This window comes from Eschrichtius robustus, chromosome 3, assembly GCF_028021215.1.
Source record: "Eschrichtius robustus isolate mEscRob2 chromosome 3, mEscRob2.pri, whole genome shotgun sequence".
In the NCBI taxonomy this organism is placed as follows: Eukaryota; Metazoa; Chordata; class Mammalia; order Artiodactyla; family Eschrichtiidae; genus Eschrichtius; species Eschrichtius robustus.
In genome coordinates this window covers 78,689,564-78,711,088 of record NC_090826.1, presented here as the reverse complement: position 1 = coordinate 78,711,088, position 21,525 = coordinate 78,689,564, and positions in this window count along the sequence as shown.

The following is a 21,525-nucleotide window of genomic DNA, read 5'->3' as shown; positions in this document are numbered from 1 at the left end:
GGAGATGTGTATGGTTCCCACCTGGGTGGGAACTGCAGTTCCCAACTGCTCAGTCTATGGGCAATTATATGACTCCTGGTCATGATCAGTAGACAGGCTGCTTAGACTATTCTAAGCTGTAAGAAAATAACATCATAATGAAACAGAGGTGCTCTAGAAGATGGAAGGAACTACCAGCATGGAAATTGTGTCATAGGCTGAAGAGCTAAAGAAGCCTAACCTTCCTGTTATCCTCACCAAGGGCATAACTTAAATAGGACATTGTATATTATGAAGCAATTTATATTGGACTTGGTAATTGTGTATCACATCTTTATAATCCTTTAAGTCTGTAAATAAATGGTATAAGGCAGGGGTTCCCAATGCCTGGGCCATGGACAAGTACCAGTCCGTGGCCTGTTAGGAAGCAGGTCGCACAGCAGGAGGTGAGCAGCCTGCAAGCGAGCGAAGCTTCATCTGTATTTACAGCCGCTCCCCATCGCTCGTATTACCGCCTGAGCTCCGCCTCCTGTCAGATCAGCTGCGGCATTAGATTCTCATAGGAGCGTGAACCCTACTGTGAACCTCGCATGTGAGGGATCTAGGTTGCGCACTCTTTATGAGAATCTAATGCCTGATGATCTGAGGGGGAGCTGAGGGGTGATGCTAGTGCTGGGGAGCAGCTGCAACTACAGATTATCATTAGCAGAGAGGTCTGACTGCACAGAGACCGTAATAAATCAATTGCTTGCAGACATATCAAAACCCTACCAGTGGGCTTCCCTGCTGGCACAGTGGTTGAGAGTCTGCCTGCCAATGCAGGGGACACGGGTTCGAGCCCTGGTCTGGGAAGATCCCACATGCCGTGGAGCAACTGGGCCCGTGAGCCATAATTACCGATCCTGTGCGTCTGGAGCCTGTGCTCCGCAACAAGAGAGGCTGCGATAGTGAGAGGCCCGCGCACCGCGATGAAGAGTGGCCCCCGCTTGCCGCAACTAGAGAAAGCCCTCGCACAGAAACGAAGACCCAACACAGCCATAAATAATACGAAAAAATAAAATTAAAAAAATAAAATAAAATAAATTTAAAAAACAAAAAAAACCCTACCAGTGAGTGGCAAGAGAAAACAAGCTCAGGGGTCCCACTGATTCTGCTTTATGGTGAGTTGTATAATTATTTCGCTCTATATTACAGTGTAATAATAATAGAAATAAAGTGAACAATAAATGTAATGCGTTTGAATCATCCAGAAACCATCCCCCCTCCCCCAGTCCATGGAAAAATTGTCTTCCATGAAACCTGTCCCTGATGCCAAAAAGGTTGGGGACTGCTGGTATAAAGTATGGAAGATAATGTTCCAAAAGATCTGATGGGACTTATTTAATTTTATGCTTGCTTATAGTACTAAAATTAAATGATTTTAATTCTTTGCAATCATATACGAAAGCCTACTGATTTTTATTAAAAACTATGGATTCTATAAATATAACTGTGTATATATATTTTAACTGTAAATAACCATAAAATTTTTTTACATAACTCTACTACTTTGGTTTTTTTCCCTCCCAATAGTTAAAAGTCTATAGGGAACTTCTGAATTTCCCTAAAAATATTGAGAACTTTTTATGAGAATTATTTTATTTTATTTATTTATTTTTTTAAACATCTTTATTGAAGTATAATTGCCTTACAATGGTGTGTTAGCTTCTGCTTTATAACAAAGTGAATCAGTTATACATATACAATATGTTCCCATATCTCTTCCCTCTTGCATCTCCCTCCCTCCCACCCTCCCCATCCCACCCCTCTAGGTGGTCACAAAGCACCGAGCTGATCTCCCTGTGCTATGCGGCTGCTTCCCACTAGCTATCTATTTTACATTTGGTAGTGTATATATGTCCATGACACTCTCTCACCCTGTCACATCTCACCCCACCCCCTCCCCATATCCTCAAGTCCATTCTCTAGTAGGTCTGTGTCTTTATTCCCGTCTTGCCACTAGGTTCTTCATGGCCTTTTTTTTTTTTTTTCAATTAGATTCCGTATATATGTGTTAGCATACTGTATTTGTTTTTCTCTTTCTGACTTATTTCACTCTGTATGACAGACTCTAACTCCACCCACCTCATTACAAATACCTCCATTTCATTTCTTTTTATGGCTGAGTAATATTCCATTGTATATATGTGCCACATCTTCTTTATCCATTCATCTGTCGCTGGACATTTAGGTTGCTTCCATGTCCTGGCTATTGTAAATAGAGCTGCAATGAACATTTTGGTACATGACTCTTTTTGAACTATGGTTTTCTCAGGGTATATGCCCAGTAGTGGGATTGCTGGGTCGTATGGTAGTTCTATTTGTAGTTTTTTAAGGAACCTCCATACTGTTCTCCATAGTGGCTGTATCAATTTACATTCCCACCAACAGTGCAAGAGTGTTCCCTTTCCTCCACACCCTCTCCAGCATTTATTGTTTGTAGATTTTTTGATGATGGCCATTCTGATCGGTGTGAGATGATATCTCATTGTAGTTTTGATTTGCATTTCTCTAATGATTAATGATGTTGAGCATTCTTTCATGTGTCTGTTGGCAATCTGTATATCTTCTTTGTAGAAATGTCTATTTAGGTCTTCTGCCCATTTTTGGATTGGGTTGTTCGTTTTTTTGTTATTGAGCTGCATGAGCTGCTTGTAAATCTTGGAGATTAATCCTTTGTCAGTTGCTTCATTTGCAAATATTTTCTCCCATGCTGAGGGTTGTCTTTTCGTCTTGTTTATGGTTTCCTTTGCTGTGCAAAAGCTTTTAAGTTTCATTAGGTCCCATTTGTTTATTTGGGTACTTATTTCCATTTCTCTGGGAGCTGGGTCAAAAAGAATCTTGCTGTGATTTATGTCATAGAGTGTTCTGCCTATGTTTTCCTCTAAGAGTTTGATAGTGTCTGGCCTTACACTTAGGTCTTTAATCCATTTTGAGTTTATTTTTGTGCATGGTGTCAGGGAGTGTTCTAATTTCATACTTTTACAGGTATCTGTCCAATTTTCCCAGCACCACTTATTGAAGAGGCTGTCTTTTCTCCACTGTATATGCTTGCCTCCTTTATCAAAGATAAGGTGACCATATGTGTGTGGGTTTATCTCTGGGCTTTCTATCCTGTTCCATTGATCTATATTTCTGTTTTTGTGCCAGTACCAAACTGTCTTGATTACTGTAGCTTTGTAATATAGTCTGAAGTCAGGGAGCCTGATTCCCCCAGCTCCATTTTTTGTTCTCAAGATTGCTTTGGCTATTCGGGGTCTTTTGTGTTTCCATACAAATTGTGAAATTTTTTGTTCTAGTTCTGTGAAAAATGCCAGTGGTAGTTTGATAGGGATTGCATTGAATCTGTAGATTGCTTTGGGTAGTAGAGTCATTTTCACAGTGTTGATTCTTCCAATCCAGGAACATGGTATATCTCTCCATCTATTTGTATCATCTTTAATTTCTTTCATCAGTGTCTTATAATTTTCTGCATACAGGTCTTTTGTCTCCTTAGGTAGGTTTATTCCTAGATATTTTATTCTTTTTGTTGCAATGGTAAACGGGAGTGTTTTCTTAATTTCACTTTCAGATTTTTCATCATTAGTGTATTGAAATGCAAGCGATTTCTGTACATTAATTTTGTATCCTGCTCCTTTACCAAATTCATTGATTAGCTCTAGGAGTTTTCTGGTAGCATCTTTAGGATTCTCTATGTATAGTATCATGTCATCTGCAAATAGTGAATAGTGGTGAGAGTGGGCAACCTTGTCTTGTTCCTGATCTTAGTGGAAATGGTTTCAGTTTTTCACCATTGAGGACAATGTTGGCTGTAGGTTTGTCATATATGGCCTTTATTATGTTGAGGAAAGTTCCCTCTATGCCTACTTTCTGCAGGGCTTTTATCATAAATGGGTGTTGAATTTTGTCGAAAGCTTTCTCTGCATCTATTGAGATGATCATATGGTTTTTCTCCTTCAATTTGTTAATATGGTGTATCACATTGATTGATTTGCGTATATTGAAGAATCCTTGCATTCCTGGGATAAACCCCACTTGATCATGGTGTATGATCCTTTTAATGTGCTGTTGGATTCTGTTTGCTAGTATTTTGTTGAGGATTTTTGCATCTATGTTCATCAGTGATATTGGCCTGTAGTTTTCTTTCTTTGTGACATCTTTGTCTGCTTTTGGTATCAGGGTGATGGTGGCCTCGTAGAATGAGTTTGGGAGTGTTCCTCCCTCTGCAATATTTTGGAAGAGTTTGAGAAGGATAGGTGTTAGCTCTTCTCTAAATGTTTGATAGAATTCACCTGTGAAGCCATCTGGTCCTGGGCTTTTGTTTGTTGGAAGGTTTTTAATCACAGTTTCAATTTCAGTGCTTGTGATTGGTCTGTTCATATTTTCTATTTCTTCCTGGTTCAGTCTCGGCAGTTTGTGCATTTCTAAGAATCTGTCCATTTCTTCCAGGTTGTCCATTTTATTGGCATAGAGTTGCTTGTAGTAATCTCTCATGATCTTTTGTATTTCTGCAGTGTCAGTGGTTACTTCTCCTTTTTCATTTCTAATTCTATTGATCTGAGTCTTCTCCCTTTTTCTCTTGATGAGTCTGGCTAATGGTTTATCAATTTTGTTTATCTTCTCAAAGAACCAGCTTTTAGTTTCATTGATTTTTGCTATTGTTTCCTTCATTTCTTTTTCATTTATTTCTGACCTGATCTTTATGATTTCTTTCCTTCTGCTGGCTTTGGGGTTTTTTTGTTCTTCTTTCTCTAATTGCTTTAGGTGCAAGGTTAGGTTGTTTATTTGAGATGTTTCCTGTTTCTTGAGGTAGGCTTGTATTGCTATAAACTTCCCTCTTAGCACTGCTTTTGCTGCATCCCATTGGTTTTGGGTCGTCGTATCTCCATTGTCATTTGTTTCTAGGTATTTTTTGATTTCCCCTTTGATTTCTTCAGTGATCACTTCGTTATTAAGCAGTGTATTGTGTAGCCTCCATGTGTTTGTATTTTTTACAGATCTTTTCCTGTAATTGATATCTAGTCTCATAGCGTTGTGGTCGGACAAGATACTTGATACGATTTCAATTTTCTTAAATTTACCAAGGCTTGATTTGTGACCCAAGATATGATCTATCCTGGAGAATGTTCCATGAGCACTTGAGAAAAATGTGTATTCTATTGTTTTTGGGTGGAATGTCCTAAAAATATCAATTAAGTCCATCTTGTTTAATGTATCATTTAAAGCTTGTGTTTCCTTATTTATTTTCATTTTGGATGATCTGTCCATTGGTGAAAGTGGGGTGTTAAAGTCCCCTACTATGATTGTGTTGCTGTCGATTTCCCCTTTTATGGCTGTTAGTATTTGCCTTATGTATTGAGGTGCTCCTATGTTGTGTGCATAAATATTTACAATTGTTATACCTTCCTCTTGGATTGATTCCTTGATCATTATATAGTGTCCTTCTTTGTCTCTTGTAATAGTCTTTATTTTAAAGTCTATTTTGTCTGATATGAGAATTGCTACTCCAGCTTTCTTTTGATTTCCATTTGCATGGAATATCTTTTTCCATCCCCTCACTTTCAGTCTGTATGTGTCTCTAGGTCTGAAGTGGGTCTCTTGTAGACAGCATATATATGGGTCTTGTTTTTGTATCCATTCAGCCAGCCTGTGTCTTTTGGTGGGAGCATTTAATCCATTTACATTCAAGGTAATTATCGATATGTATGTTCCTATTCCCATTTTCTTAACTGTTTTGGGTTTGTTATTGTAGGTGTTTTCCTTCTCTTGTGTTTCTTGCTTAGAGAAGTTCCTTTAGCATTTGTTGTAAAGCTGGTTTGGTGGTGCTGAACTCTCTCAGCTTTTGCTTGTCTGTAAAGGTTTTAATTTCTCCATCGAATCTGAATGAGATCCTTGCTGGGTAGAGTAATCTTGGTTGTAGGTTTTTTTCCTTCATCACTTTAAGTATATCCTGCCACTCCCTTCTGGCTTGCAGAGTTTCTGCTGAAAGATCAGATGTTAACCTTATGGGGATTCCCTTGTGTGTTATTTGCTGTTTTTCCCTTGCTGCCTTTAATATGTTTTCCTTATATTTAATTTTTGACAGTTTGATTAATATGTGTCTTGGCATGTTTCTCCTTGGGTTTATCCTGTATGGGACTCTCTGTGCTTCCAGGACTTGATTAACTATTTCCTTTCCCATATTAGGGAAGTTTTCAACTATAATCTCTTCAAATATTTTCTCAGTACCTTTCTTTTTCTCTTCTTCTTCTGAGACCCCTATAATTCGAATGTTGGTGGGTTTAATGTTGTCCCAGAGGTCTCTGAGACTGTCCTCAGTTCTTTTCATTCTTTTTTCTTTATCCTGCTCTGCAGTAGTTATTTCCACCATATTATCTTCCAGGTCACTTATCCTTTCTTCTGCCTCAGTTATTCTGCTATTGATCCCATCTAGAGTATTTTAAATTTCATTTATTGTGTTTTTCATCATTGCTTGGTTCCTCTTTAGTTCTTCTACGTCCTTGTTAAATGTTTCTTGCATTTTGTCTATTGTATTTCCAAGATTTTGGATCATCCTTACTATCATTATTCTGAATTCTTTTTCAGGTAGACTACCTATTTCCTCCTCATTTGTTAAGTCTGGTGTGTTTTGACCCTGCTCCTTCATCTGCTGTGTGTTTTTCTGTCGTCTCATTTTGCTTATCTTACTGTGTTTGGGGTCTCCTTTTCACAGGCTGCAGGTTCGTAGTTCCCGTTGTTTTTGGTATCTGTCCCCAGTGGCTAAGGTTGGTTCAGTGGGTTGTGTAGGCTTCCTGGTGGAGGGAACTAGTGCCTGTGTTCTGGTGGATGAGGCTGGATCTTGTCTTTCTGGTGGGCACGTCCACGTCTGGTGGTGTATTTTGGGGTGTCTGTGGCCTTATTATGATTTTAGGCAGCCTCTCTGCTAATGGATGGGGCTGTGTTCCTGTCTTGCTAGTTGTTTGGCATAGGGTGTCCAGCACTGTAGCTTGCTGGTCGTTGAGTGAAGCTGGGTCTTGATGTTGAGATGGAGATCTCTGAGAGATTTTCGCCGTTTGGTATTACGTGGAGCTGGGAGGTCTCTTGTGGACCAGTGTCCTGAAGTTGGCTCTCCCACCTCAGAGGCACGGCCCTGATGCCTGGCTGGAGCACCAAGAGCCTTTCGTTCACACGGCTCAGAGTAAAAGGGAGAAAAAATAGAAAGAAAGAAAGAAAGAAAGAGGCTATAATATAGTGAAGTAAAATAAAGCTATTATAAAGCAAAGCTATACAGACAAAATCTCACCCAGAAGCATATACATATACACTCACAAAAAAAGGAAAAGGGGAAAAATTAATATATCCTGCTCCGAAAGTCCACCTCCTGAATTTGGGATGATTCGTTGTCTATTCAGGTATTCAACAGATGCAGGCACATCAAGTTGTTTGTGGAGTTTTAATCCGCTGCTACTGATGCTGCTGGGAGAGATTTCCCCTTCTCTGTTCGCACAGCTCCTGGGGATCAGCTTTGGATTTGGACCCGCCTCTGCGTGTAGGTCGCCTGAGGGCGTCTGTTCCCCGCCCAGACAGGGCGGGGTTAAAGGAGCAGCTGCTTTGGGGGCTCTGGCTCACCCAGGCCGCGGGGAGGGAGGGGTACAGAGGAGGCGGGGCGAGCCTGCGGCGGCAGAGGCCGGCATGACGTTGCACCAGACTGAGGCGCGCAGTGCGTTCTCCCGGGGAAGTTGTCCCCAGATCACGGGACCCTGGCAGTGGCGGGCTGCACAAGCTACCGGGAGGGGCGGTGTGGAGAGTGACCTGTGCTTGCACACAGGCTTTTTGGAGGCGGCAGCAGCAGCCCCAGCGTCTCACGCCCGTCTCTGGGGTCCGCGCTGATCGCCGCGGCTCGCGCCCGTCTCTGGAGTTCGTTTAGGCGGCGCTCTGAATCCCCTTTCATTGCGCGCCGCGAAACAAAGAGTCAAGAAAAAGTCTCTTGTCTCTTCGGCAGCTGCAGACTTTTTCCCGGTCTCCCTCCCAGCCAGCTGTGGTGCGCTAACCCCTTCAGGCTGTGTTCACGCCGACAACCCCAGTCCTCTCCCTGCGATCCGACCAAAGCTGAGCCTCAGCTCCCAGCCCCGCCCGCCCCGGCGGGTGAGCAGACAAGCCTCTCGGGCTGCTGAGTGCTGCTCGGCGCTGAGCCTCTGTGCGGGAATCTCTCCGCTTTGCCCTCCGCACCCCTGTGGCTGTGCTCTCCTCCGTGGCTCCAAAGCCTCCCCCCTCTGCCACCTGCAGTCTCTGCCCGTGGAGGGGCTTCCTAGTGCGTGGAAATCTTTCCTCCTTCACGGCTCCCTCCCTCTGGTGCAGGTCCCGTCCCTATTCTTTTGTCTCTGTTATTTCTTTTTTCTTTTGCCCTACCCAAGTACGGGGGGAGTTTCTTGCCTTTTGGGAGGTCTGACGTTTTCTGCCAGCGTTCAGTGGGTGTTCTGTAGGAGCAGTTCCACGTGTAGATGTATTTCTACTGTATCTGTGGGAAGGAAGGTGATCTCCGCGTCTTACTCTTCCGCCATCTTCTCTCCTCCCGAGAATTATTTTAATATTGGAAACAAAACACATTTTCTTATACCTTTCTATTTGCTTTTTGTTTCTTTGTTTAATAAATCTCTAGTGAAATCGGTTTTAAAAATTATAGAAACATTATACAAAACTCTATTTTGTTTTCCTTAAATTGCTTACTTATTTATATAAGGTGTTTCCCAATTGGATTACATTATAGGAGCTTGAAATTTTTTAGTTGCTCAAAATATGATTTACTGTTTAAAGAAGAAAAGCACATATTTTAACATCTGTCTTTTTTCCTGTTCTTTGCAGAGTTTTATTATGCTGAATTTTCCATAATCAGATAGGGTCTTGTGCTGTTCAGCTATATTTCTGGACTTGAACTGAACATCCAAAGGTACCAAAGACCATAACATATTTGGCTGAGCATTTACCTAATAATACTTTAGAACTGCCTTTGCAAGCTGTACAATTAATAAAGGAAAAAAAATACATCTTAATACCCAAGGAATTGTCATGGTTGAAAAGAACAATATCTTCAAAATAAATATTGATTTCATTACTACCTCTCTTAGAGAGCTTTTTAAAAATTGCAACTAAGCAAAATTAAGTCACTTATCTAAGATTCCAAGCTTGGTACTGTTAGCTTAGACTATATTACAAAGTGTCTGATTTCTAGTATAATACTTTTTTATTATATTTTCAGGAAAAGAAAAAGGCTTCCTCCTTTCTCTTAGAACTTACAGAGGCACATGTTGCTTTCATCAGTGGTCCACAAATATTCTTACCTACCACCTTTCGCTGGATGCATAATTAGGAGTGAAATGCGCAAGCTATTGGCTACTTATGTTCAACTTTAGTAGTTGATTCCAAATACTTTTCCAAAATACTGAAAATCATCCTTAAAATTATAATGGTTTCTAAAAGCTTTCCAGTAGTAGTATTTTTAGGCCAAAACAATGTATATGTGTTTAATGATTGAGAATTCATAGTAAATATTTATATCTATTTAGAAATGATATACTCATGCAAACTAGTAAAATAATGTGTAGAACGCACTTGGCTATAAATATATTTTTCTGATTCAACAGACTCTAGATAACACCCCCAAAAGAGGAGGAGCAGGATGGAGGAGAGTGGAGGAGAAAAAGAAGAGAACAAGGCAGGAGAAGGAAAAGTGAGGTAAAAGGAGCAAAGGATGCTGATTCTGCCAAACTTGTCTGAAATATGCTGGGCATGTAATCTCAGCAAAAAGTGGGTACCACTGTAAAAATAACAGCTCTCCTGTTACAAGGAATTGATGTTCTCCTTCTGGCTGCATCATTCCTCCCACAGTTTTGGGAAGGATTTTTCCTGAGTAGTGGTCCAATCAGTGACCTAATTCTGATGTTGAGGTTGGGGATGGAACAGCTCAAGTAATATGAGGGAAGTCCATCTAACAACTAGAATCCAGGATGTCCTGGGACCTTGAATCCTTCAGAGGGCACTTGTGGGAACCCTAGATCAGGCAATTCAGAGGTACTTATTGGTCTTAGACTATGCTGTGTCTATTAATTCTGTTTTATCAACACAAATGCTGGTTTTGAAGGCATTGGAGCTATAATAATGACAAATAGGCAAAATGAAAATCAATTGCTTTTGATAGCAGAGTTTGATTGACTGGATGCCAAAGTCACAAATTTGAAAATTTCTTAACCTAAAATGAACTAGCCTTGAAAAGTTTTGGAAATGTATAATGGACATTTTCAAGTTTATGATAATCTACTCACATACATATTCAACATTTGGAAACAGATGTCACAGGTAACAGAGGACGCCAAATTATCTAACTATTGTTTTAATTTCACAGATTGGATCTTAGGACCAAGGGTGAAGATGCTCTTTCCAATTGGCCTCACTTGAGAGGCACCAAATCTGTTTCTATGGAATGGAGTTAGGGCAAAATGAGAAACAATCAAGACTCCGGGGCTGTATCTGCAGTAGTGCTTATTATCACCATTGATGATGTGGCTTGAAGTGAATATGCTCAGTTAGTGGTAGAAGAGGAGAAAAGGTAGAGTCAGCTGAACCTGTGATGAAGGACAAGGAACAGAAGGAAGATCAGTGCCTCTCAAGGAGGGAAAGACAGCCTTTTGTCTTTTTTCACATTCACAAATACCTGATGCCATATCTAGGATACGTTCTTTTAACTATGTGTCTATCCTACAAATATGAAATCTTCATAATCACCTTACTCCCCCCAACAACAGTTTAAATTTTCATTGGGACTACATTGAATCCATTAAAAAATATTTCTATCAGCTCTGCTTTGAAATCTCTGTATTTACATCCATTTTGAAACTTTTTTACTGAGTAAAGAAATTTGAGTTGACATTGTTTTTTTATTCAGTACTTTAGAAATGTTTTTCCACTTTCCCTAACTTGCACAGTTTCCAGAAAGAAGTTGTCCACCTTCTTACTCTTGTAAAAGACACTGATTCACCACAGCAAACATCATTCTCAATGGTGAAAAACTGAAAGCATTTCCTCTAAGATCAGGAATGAGACAAGGATGTCCACTCCCACCACTATTATTCAACATAGTTCTGGAAGTCCTAGCCACGGCAATCAGAGAAGAAAAAGAAATAAAAGGAATACAAATTGGAAAAGAAGAAGTAAAACTGTCACTGTTTGCGGATGACATGATACTATACATAGAGAATCCTAAAACTGCCACCAGAAAACTGCTAGAGCTAATTAATGAATATGGTAAAGTTGCAGGATACAAAATTAATGCACAGAAATCTCTTGCATTCCTATACACTAATGATGAAAAATCTGAAAGAGAAATTATGGAAACACTCCCATTTACCATTGCAACAAAAAGAATAAAATACCTAGGAATAAACCTACCTAGGGAGACAAAAGACCTGTATGCAGAAAACTATAAGACACTGATGAAAGAAATTAAAGATGATACCAACAGATGGAGAGATATACCATGTTCTTGGATTGGAAGAATCAACATTGTGAAAATGAGTATACTACCCAAAGCAATCTACAGATTCAATGCAATCCCTATCAAATTACCAATGGCATTTTTTACGGAGCTAGAACAAATCATCTTACAATTTGTATGGAGACACAAAAGACCCCGAATAGCCAAAGCAGTCTTGAGGCAAAAAAATGGAGCTGGAGGAATCAGACTCCCTGACTTCAGACTATACTACAAAGCCACAGTAATCAAGACAATATGGTACTGGCACAAAAACAGAAACATAGATAAATGGAACAAGATAGAAAGCCCAGAGATTAACCCACGCACCTATGGTCAACTAATCTATGACAAAGGAGGCAAAGATATACAATGGAGAAAAGACAGTCTCTTCAATAAGTGGTGCTGGGAAAACTGGACAGCTACATGTAAAAGAATGAAATTAGAATACTCCCTAACACCATACACAAAAATAAACTCAAAATGGATTAGAGACCTAAATATAAGACTGGACACTATAAAACTCTTAGAGGAAAACATAGGAAGAACACTCTTTGACATAAATCACAGCAAGATCTTTTTTGATCCACCTCCTAGAGTAATGGAAATAAAAACAAAAATAAACAAATGGGACCTAATGAAACTTCAAAGCTTTTGCACAGCAAAGGAAACCATAAACAAGACGAAAAGACAACCCTCAGAATGGGAGAAAATATTTGCAAATGAATCAACGGACAAAGGATTAATCTCCAAAATATATAAACAGCTCATTCAGCTCAATATTAAAGAAACAAACACCTCAATCCAAAAATGGGCAGAAGACCTAAATAGACATTTCTCCAAAGAAGACATACAGACGGCCACGAAGCACATGAAAAGATGCTCAACATCACTAATTATTAGAGAAATGCAAATCAAAACTACAATGAGGTATCACCTCACTCCTGTTAGAATGGGCATCATCAGAAAATCTACAGACAACAAATGCTGGAGAGGGTGTGGAGAAAAGGGAAACCTCTTGCACTGTTGGTGGGAATGTAAATTGATACAGCCACTATGGAGAACAATATGGAGGTTCCTTAAAAAACTAAAAATAGAATTACCATATGACCCAGCAATCCCACTACTGGGTATATACCCAGAGAAAACCATAATTCAAAAAGACACATGCACCCGAATGTTCATTGCAGCACTATTTACAATAGCCAGGTCATGGAAGCAACCTAAATGCCCATCAACAGACGAATGGATAAAGAAGTTGTGGTACATATATACAATGGAATATTACTCAGCCATAAAAAGGAACGAAATTGAGTCATTTGTTGAGATGTGGATGGATCTAGAGACTGTCATACAGAGTGAAGTAAGTCAGAAAGAGAAAAACAAATATCGTATATTAATGCATGTATGTGGAACCTAGAAAAATGGTACAGATGAGCCAGTTTGCAGGGCAGAAGTTGAGACACAGATGTAGAGAATGGACATATGGACACCAAGGGGGGAAAACTGTGGTGAGGTGGGGATGGTGGTGTGCTGAATTGGGCGATTGGGATTGACATGTATACACTGATGTGTATAAAATTGATGCCTAATAAGAACCTGCAGTATAAAAAAACAAACAAGACAACTAATACTACACTTTCATTGGGTTATTTGTATGGAAATATGTTAATATAAATGTTTCTGTTTCAGACATTAAAAAAAAAAAAAAAAAGACACTGATTCATTGTTACCAAAGAAACCCTCTGAAAAGGGGATAGGGAAATGAGCTTTTTCCAGCAGGTGTAATTCACTTTTATTTATCCTTATATTACACACAATTCACAAGAAGATTCAATTGTTCCTGGAATTATTTTTTGGTTGCCTGATATAAACAACAGATTGTACTGGTCAGGAGAAGCAACAGGTGATTTCTCAGCATTAGCCCTATTTCAAAGCAGCCCTGCCCTACTTTCACTTTCAATCTCACTTGTAGTAACAGGAACTAAAGTTTCAAATTTGCCTTTGACACCAGAATTTTACATTCATGAAAACTATAGGGATGAACTATAGACCTTATAATTTGCAAAATACTGAACAGGGTAAGTTAGAGAAGGCAAGAAAAGAGACAAGTAGGATAGGAGGGTCCTTGCCCAGTTTCTCTCAGATTAGAGTTGATATGGCCCCAAACCCTGTTGACACAGTGACCGATCATTTTAGGATCTGAGCCAATTTTCCTGAAAGTGCGGGTAAGAAACTTAATTTTGGACTGGGCTTTACATTTTCCAATTATTTCACAAAGCCATCTAAATATTATCAGATGACTGTGACATTGGAGAAGAAGCAAGGCAGGGCATAGTCATTTTGTTTTTCTTTGTTGTGGGGAGAACACATTTATAAAATAGGCCCCAACTGGCTTTTTTATAAGGGTAAAGACATGTCCCATAACATTTTAAAAAAATGTTAGTGTATGTATAAGAAAAGAACAGAAAATTGCTCAGCTCAAAAGTATACAGTAGGTGAAACATCAGAAAATGAATACAACCACCCTGTTCATTTTGCACCAATACACCAGAGGTCTTCTTGTTCCCCCTTCTAATCAATAACCCCTCCTTCCAGTTCTAAAGTAACTACTTTCTGACTTATAACATCAGAGATTAGATTTGCTGGTTTGTGAACTTCACATAAATGGAATGAATATTATTGGGCCCAACTCCTTTCACTCATGACAATCTGGAGATTAATTTTCAGTATTGGGTATAAGTGTAGTATGGTCATTTTCATGGCTATAAGACATTCCATTGTGCAGACATACCACTTATCCATTTTACTGTTGATTTACATTTGGATAATTTTCAGTTTGGCGATATTATAAATACTTATGAAACGATCATTCTATATATGTCTCTGATATGCATGTGCATATATTTCTGATAGTAATGTACTTAGGAGTGAAATGATCAAGTCCATAGAGTACTTATATTCAACTTTAGTATATAATGCCAACCAGTTTTCCAGAGTGGTTGACTCCATTTTCTATTGCTGTATAATAAACACTCAAATCCTAGTGGCTCAAAACAACAATTATTTTATTTCTTACAAATTTGTGAGTTGGGTGGATTGTTCTGCTAGACTAACCTGCTACCCTCATGTAGCTACTACCTTCTACTGGTGAATAGCTGGAGGTGGAGGACACAAGATGGACTCATACACATCTATGGGGTCTTGGTGGTGACTGTTGGAAGACAGAAGCCAATCTCTTTACATGGAATATTCATCATTCAGTGGTCTAGCCTGATCTTTATAGAGGCTCGACTCCAAAAGCACAAGTCTCCATTCAGGAGACTTAAACAACCCTGGGTCATATTTGCTGATGTATCATTGTCAAGTCACAAGACCAAGCCTGTATTTAATGTGGAGGGGACTACACAAGGGCATAAGTACCAGGAGACATCTCCTGGTGCCATCAATATCAAAATCAAAGCCTACCCTAGTGGTTGTACTGAATTTACTCAGGAGCAATGTCTGAGAATTCCAGTTGCTCCATATATTAGTCTACATTTGCAATCATCAGTATTGTTAATTTAAGCCATTGTGGTAGGTGTGCACAACAATATCCTACTGATGCTCACTTGATTTCTCTTATGATTTATGATACTAGACCCTTTTCTAATGTTTATGATCATTTGGATATCTTCTTTTTGCAGTCTACGTATCATATCCTTTTTTCTATTGAGTACCTATCTTTATAGAAGTTATTTATATATTTATATATGGTCATTTATCATTTATGTATGTCTTCTTACATGCGTGCTTTACCTTTTTCCTCTATTAATGGTGTCTTTTGATAAACAACTTAATTTTATATAGTCAAATTCGTCAGTCTTTACAATTATGTTTAGAACATTTTGGGTCCTAAAAAAAACTTTCCCTATCCTCAAACACTTGAAAATATTTTTCCATATTATTTTCTAGAGACTTTATTGTTTTGCCTTTTATTTTGAATTCCACAATCTCGCTGACTTGCTTTTTGTGTATGGTATGAGGTAGAAGTCATTTCCTTGTTTTTCTTTATGGGTATTCATTGACCCAGGACCATTCAATTAAAAACTCATCATTTCTGCCTGTAACAGTTTTAAATGTTCCCTGGCTTGTCCTCCTGCTCCCAGTTGAGACATAATGCTGGCGCTTAACTATAAGTCTGAGATAATATTTTAAATGGGCATCCACTATAGCTTTAGCATTACAATTTGTTCAGTCCACACTCGCCCTTCTTATTCCCACCGATTCTAATCTTCCTGTTTAGTACTTTATTATGTAACTCTCTCTTCAACTAAAGAGTATGTCCCATTTCAGGTAAAGATTAATTTTATTCATATTTATATTATATTGGTATTTATTTGTATATATACCCAGATGGAAACTCAGAGACAGAGAATGGAATGAAGAGCAAAGAAAGGAATTCCACTGAATTCTGTTGAGTTCTATTAAATATCCATAGAACACTGCACTCAACATTTGTAGGGTACATAATCCTTTAAACTGAACAAAGAACATTTAGGTCGACATATTTCTTACCTCCTGACTCTTTTTCCTCCTGGGACAGTGGGGATAATAATTACCCATAACATAAAGCATTATTATGAGTCTCAAATTATATATGTAAAGAGTTTGGCCTAGGAAGCAATTGATAAATAAGAAACATTACTGTTATTATTGTTCACTCAGCAAACACAGAGGTATTGAGGTGGTTGATAGCGTGGGTTCTGGAGAAAACTTTTGGGGTTCAAATCATACTTAGTGCCTTGTGATTTTAACAAATTATTAAACCTCTCTGATATTGTGGTAAAAGTATTTGTAATAAGACTCAGAGGGGCTAATTTCTGTAAAGAAGTTGTCACTGGCTATGAATCAAGTGTGCAAAAAAATGGAATCTGTCCTCATTATTTTTTATTATTTATTAAGCACTAAGTGCCAGTACCTGGGTTAGGTAAAGAGAATTCAAAAATGTATGACATAGTCATTCCCTCAAAGAACTTACAGTCTTCATTCACTAAACAAGAGTAACCAGCTCCATTGTGACTGAGTCTAACTTGACCTAGAAAATTATTATATTAGGTTTTCTCATCCTAATGCTTTTCAAACTGGCCCCAAACATGAAGTAAATAACATTATTTTAATTGATCCAATGGACCTTTCTTTCATTTTTATTATAAGCAGTCTCTAAGATGTCTTCTAATAATAGAATTTAAAGCTTCCAGTTGAAATTTACTCTTTGTTATCTAGATTGCAAATATTTTTTCTCAGTTGTTGTTTCCTTTTTAACTTTGTTTATGTTTTCTTTTGCCCTAACAACATTTTTTTAAATTAATTTTTATTGGAGTACAAGTGCTTTACAATGTTAGTTTCTACTGTACAGCAAAATGAATCAGCAATGCATATACATATATCCCCTCTTTTTTGGATTTCCTTCCCGTTTAGGTCACCACAGTGCATTAAGTAGAGTTCCCTGTGCTATACACTATGTTCTCATTAGTTGTCTGTTTTATACATAGTATCAATAGTGTATATGTGTCAATCCCAATCTCCCAGTTCCTCCCACCCACCCTCTCTTTCCCCCTTGGTATCCATACATTTGTTCTCTACATCTGTGTAAAGGTCTATAAAGAAACAAATAAACCAATAAAGAAGACAAACAAGTGGAAAAATAGATTAATGATATGAATATCTGTCATTTTCATATAACATTCATATAACTTTACTGATAATTAAATAACAAATCAAAACTGTAATTATTATTTCTTAAGTATTTTCAAATTTAAAAAACGTCAGTCAAATGTCAAATACAAATAAATACCAACAAATTGTCAAATATTAAAATAACTATTATAATTAAAAAAAAAAATAAAGTTTCCAGTTGAGAAATCACGTCAAACTCTCTCACTAGCATAGGTCTCAGTGATTCCTCTGCTGAGTGATTGCCTTGGACTCTACTTTCAGTTTCATTTCAGTCTATTTCTTTGCAGATGTCGCCTGCTAGTTTTGATTTCTATCATTGGGTCTCAGAAGAAAATCTGGAAAGTCTCAGGACATTGGAGGAATAAAGTCAAGTCCAAATTGCTAGTGAGAGAGAAAAGTGAAACCAGTGAAGCTAAACTCTGATAAAAAACGAAGAAGATAAGCACTTCTAACTTTCCAATTAAAGCAGCTTTCTTCTCACCGCTAAAGGATCTCTCCACCAGCTAAAATTGAGGCTGGGTGGGAAGAGATTTATAATAGGCAGTAAATGTTCTCTAAAATGACCATCCCAAGACAGGCTGCAGCTGAGCCTGATCTGGCAAATGAGTTCATATGAAAGTCTGATTTTGGGCAGCAGGCTGTCCTTTAAGTGCCCACTGCTGCAGCTCTGTGTCGAATTAGGTTCCAGCAGAGAGGTAGAGTCTAAACTGAGAACCAGGAATGTTTCAACATTATTTCTTTCTTGACACTTTCTTAAAGTACCTTATCTTTGATAAAGCCCACTTAATAAAGCTCAGACTTCATTTCTTTCTTTATTGCAAACTTTTCTAGTGCTAAGTAAATAGAAGTTGGGGTCTACAAAAAAGGCAACAGGTTATTGTAATTTGGGAGCTTATGAAATCTTTGTGCAGCCACTTTTTCTGAGACAGTCACTGATTGATTCCCCTTTTATAAAAGTGCTAGGCCTCAGGTTATAAAATCGGACAGACTATCTTCTTGCAGCAGTCCCAGTGAGCCATTGTTGTAAAAGGAAACAGGTCCTGATCATAGAAACAAGAGGCTTTTTGTTGGCCATCATCCCCCGAAGCGATGGGAAGCAAAATAGCAGGCAAGACTGGCATCTTATTAGATCTAAGTCCTCAGCCAGAGCAAGTCAGAAGTAATCAACCATAGTGGAAGTGGAAGTGCTTTCTTACAGGATAAGAATAAAAACTGGCATGCCTGTAGTCTGCATTTGCTTGTATCTCAAAAAGTTAACAAATGTTTTATCATGAACGCTTCAAATTACAGGGATTGAGACGTTGAAGTTAAAAAGACAATGATAGGGCATTACTAAAAGAAGACTTTCATTTCTTTTAACTTTATAAAATTATCAAAATTATCAAATTATCAAGCCCTGGTTAAAGAGGTCATGATTAAAATCATGTGAATAGATTGGTTCAAGATGGCAGAGTAGAAGGACGTGCTCTCACTCCCTCTTGCGAGAGCACTGGAACCACAACTAACTGCTGAACTATCATCAACAGGAAGACACTGTAACTCACCACAAACGATATCCCACATCCAAGACAAAGGAGAAGCCACAATTAGATGGTAGGAGGGGTGCAATCACAATAAAATCAAATCCCATAACTGCTGGGTGGGTGACTCACAGACTGGAGAACACTTATACCACAGAAGTCCACCCACTGGAGTGAAGGTTCTGAGCCCCACGTCAGGCTTCCCAACCTGGGGTCTGGCAAGAGGAGGAGGAATTCCTAGAGAATCAGACTTTGAAGGCTAGCGGGATTTGATTGCAGGACTTCGACAGGACTGGGGGAAACAGAGGCTCCACTCTTGGAGGGCACACACAAAGTAGTGTACATATCGGGACCCAGGGGAAGGAGCAGTAACCCCATAGGAGACTGAACCAGACCTACCCATTGGTGTTGGAGGGTCTCCTGCAGTGGCGGGGGGGGGGGCACTGTGGCTCACCATGAGGACAAGGACACTGGCAGCAGAAGTTCTGGGAAGTACTCCTTGGTGTGAGCCCTCCCAGAGTCCCCCATTAGCCCCACCAAAGAGCCCAGGTAGGCTCCAGTGTTGGGTTGCCTCAGGCCAAACAACCAACAGGAAGGGAACCCAGCGGCACCCATCAGCAGACAAGCGGATCAAAAGTTTTACTGAGCTCTTCCCACCAGAGCAACAGCCAGCTCTACCCACCACCAGTCCCTCCCATCAGGAAACTTGTACAAGCCTCTTACATAGCCTCATCCACCAGACGGCGGACAGCAGAAGCAAGAAGACCTACAATCCTGCAGCCTGTGGAACAAAAACCACATTCACAGAAAGATAGACAAGATGAAAAGGCAGAGGGCTATGTACCAGATGAAGGAACAAGATAAAACCCCAGAAAAACAACTAGATGAAGTGGAGATAGGCAACCTTCCAGAAAAAGAATTCAGAATAATGATAGTGAAGATGATCCAGGACCTTGGAAAGAGAATGGAGGCAAAGATCGAGAAGAAGCAAGAAATGTTTAACAAAGACCTAGAAGAATTAAAGAACAAACAAACAGAAATGAACAATACAATAACTAAAATGAAAAATACACTGGAAGGAATCAATAGCAGAATAACTGAGGCAGAAGAACGGATAAGTGACCTGGAAGACAGAATGGTGGAATTCACTGCTGCAGAACAGAATAAAGAAAAAAGAATGAAAAGAAATGAAGACAGCCTAAGAGACCACTGGGACAACACTAAATGCAACAACATTTGCATTATAGGGGTCCCAGAAGGAGAAGAGAGAGAGAAAGGACCTGAGAAAATATTTGAAGAGATCATAGTGGGAAACTTCCCTAACATGGGAAAGGAAATACCCACCCAAGTCTAGGAAGTTCAGAGAGTCCCAGGCAGCATAAACCCAAGGAGAAACACGCCAAGACACATAGTAATCAAATTGGTAAAAATTAAAGAAAAAGAAAAATTATTGAAAGCAGCAAGGGAAAAACGACATATAACATACAAGGGAACTCCCATAAGGTTAACAGCTGATTACTCAGCAGAAACTCTACAAACCAGAAGGGAGTAGCATGACATATTTAAAGTGATGAAAGGTAAGAACCTACAACCAAGATTACTTTACGCAGCAAGGATCTCATTCAGATTTGATGGAGAGATCAAAAGCTTTACAGACAAGCAAAAGCTAAGAGAATTCAGCACCACCAAACCAGCTCTACAACAAATGCTAAAGGAACATCTCTAAGTGGGAAACACAAGAGAAGAAAAGGACCTACAAAAACAAACCCAAAACAATTAAGAAAATGGTAATAGGAACATACATATCGATAATTACCTTAAACATGAATGGATTAAATGCTCCAACCAAAAGACACAGGCTCGCTGAATGGATACAAAAACAAGACCCATATATATGCTGTCTAAAAGAGACCCACTTCAGACCTAGGGACACATACAGACTAAAAGTGAGGGGATGGAAAAAGATATTCCATGCAAATGGAAATCAAAAGAAAGCTGGAGTAGCAATACTCATGTCAGATAAAATAGACTTTAAAATAAAGAATGTTGCAAGAGACAAGGAAGGGTACTACATAATGATCAAGGGATCAAACCAAGAAGAAGATATAACAATTATAAATATATATGCACCCAACATAGGGGCACCTCAATACATAAGGCAACTGCTAACATCTATAAAAGAGGAAATCAACAGTAACACAATAATAGTGGGGGACTTTAACACCTCACTTACACCAGTGGACAGATCATCCAAACAGAAAATTAATAAGGAAACACAAGCTTTAAATGACACAATAGAACAGATAGATTTAAATGATATTTATAGGACATTCCATTCAAAAACAGCAGATTACACTTTCTTCTCAAGTGTGCATGGAACATTCTCCAAGATAGACCATATCTTGGTTCACAAATCAACCCTCAGTAAATTTAAGAAACTTGAAATCATATCAAAAATCTTTTCTGACCACAATGCTATGAGATTAGAAATCAGTTACAGGGGAAAAAATGTAAAAAATAAAAACACATGGAGTCTAAACACTACATTACTAAATAACCAAGAGATCACTGAAGAAATCAAAGAGGAAATCTAAAAATACCTAGAGGCAAATGACAATGAAAACACGACGATCCAAAACCTATGGGATGCAGCAAAAGCAGTTTTTCTAAGAGGGAAGTTTATAACAATACAAGCCTACCTCAAAAAACAAGAAAAATCTCAAATAAACTATCTAACCTTACACCTAAAGGAACTAGAGAGAAAAT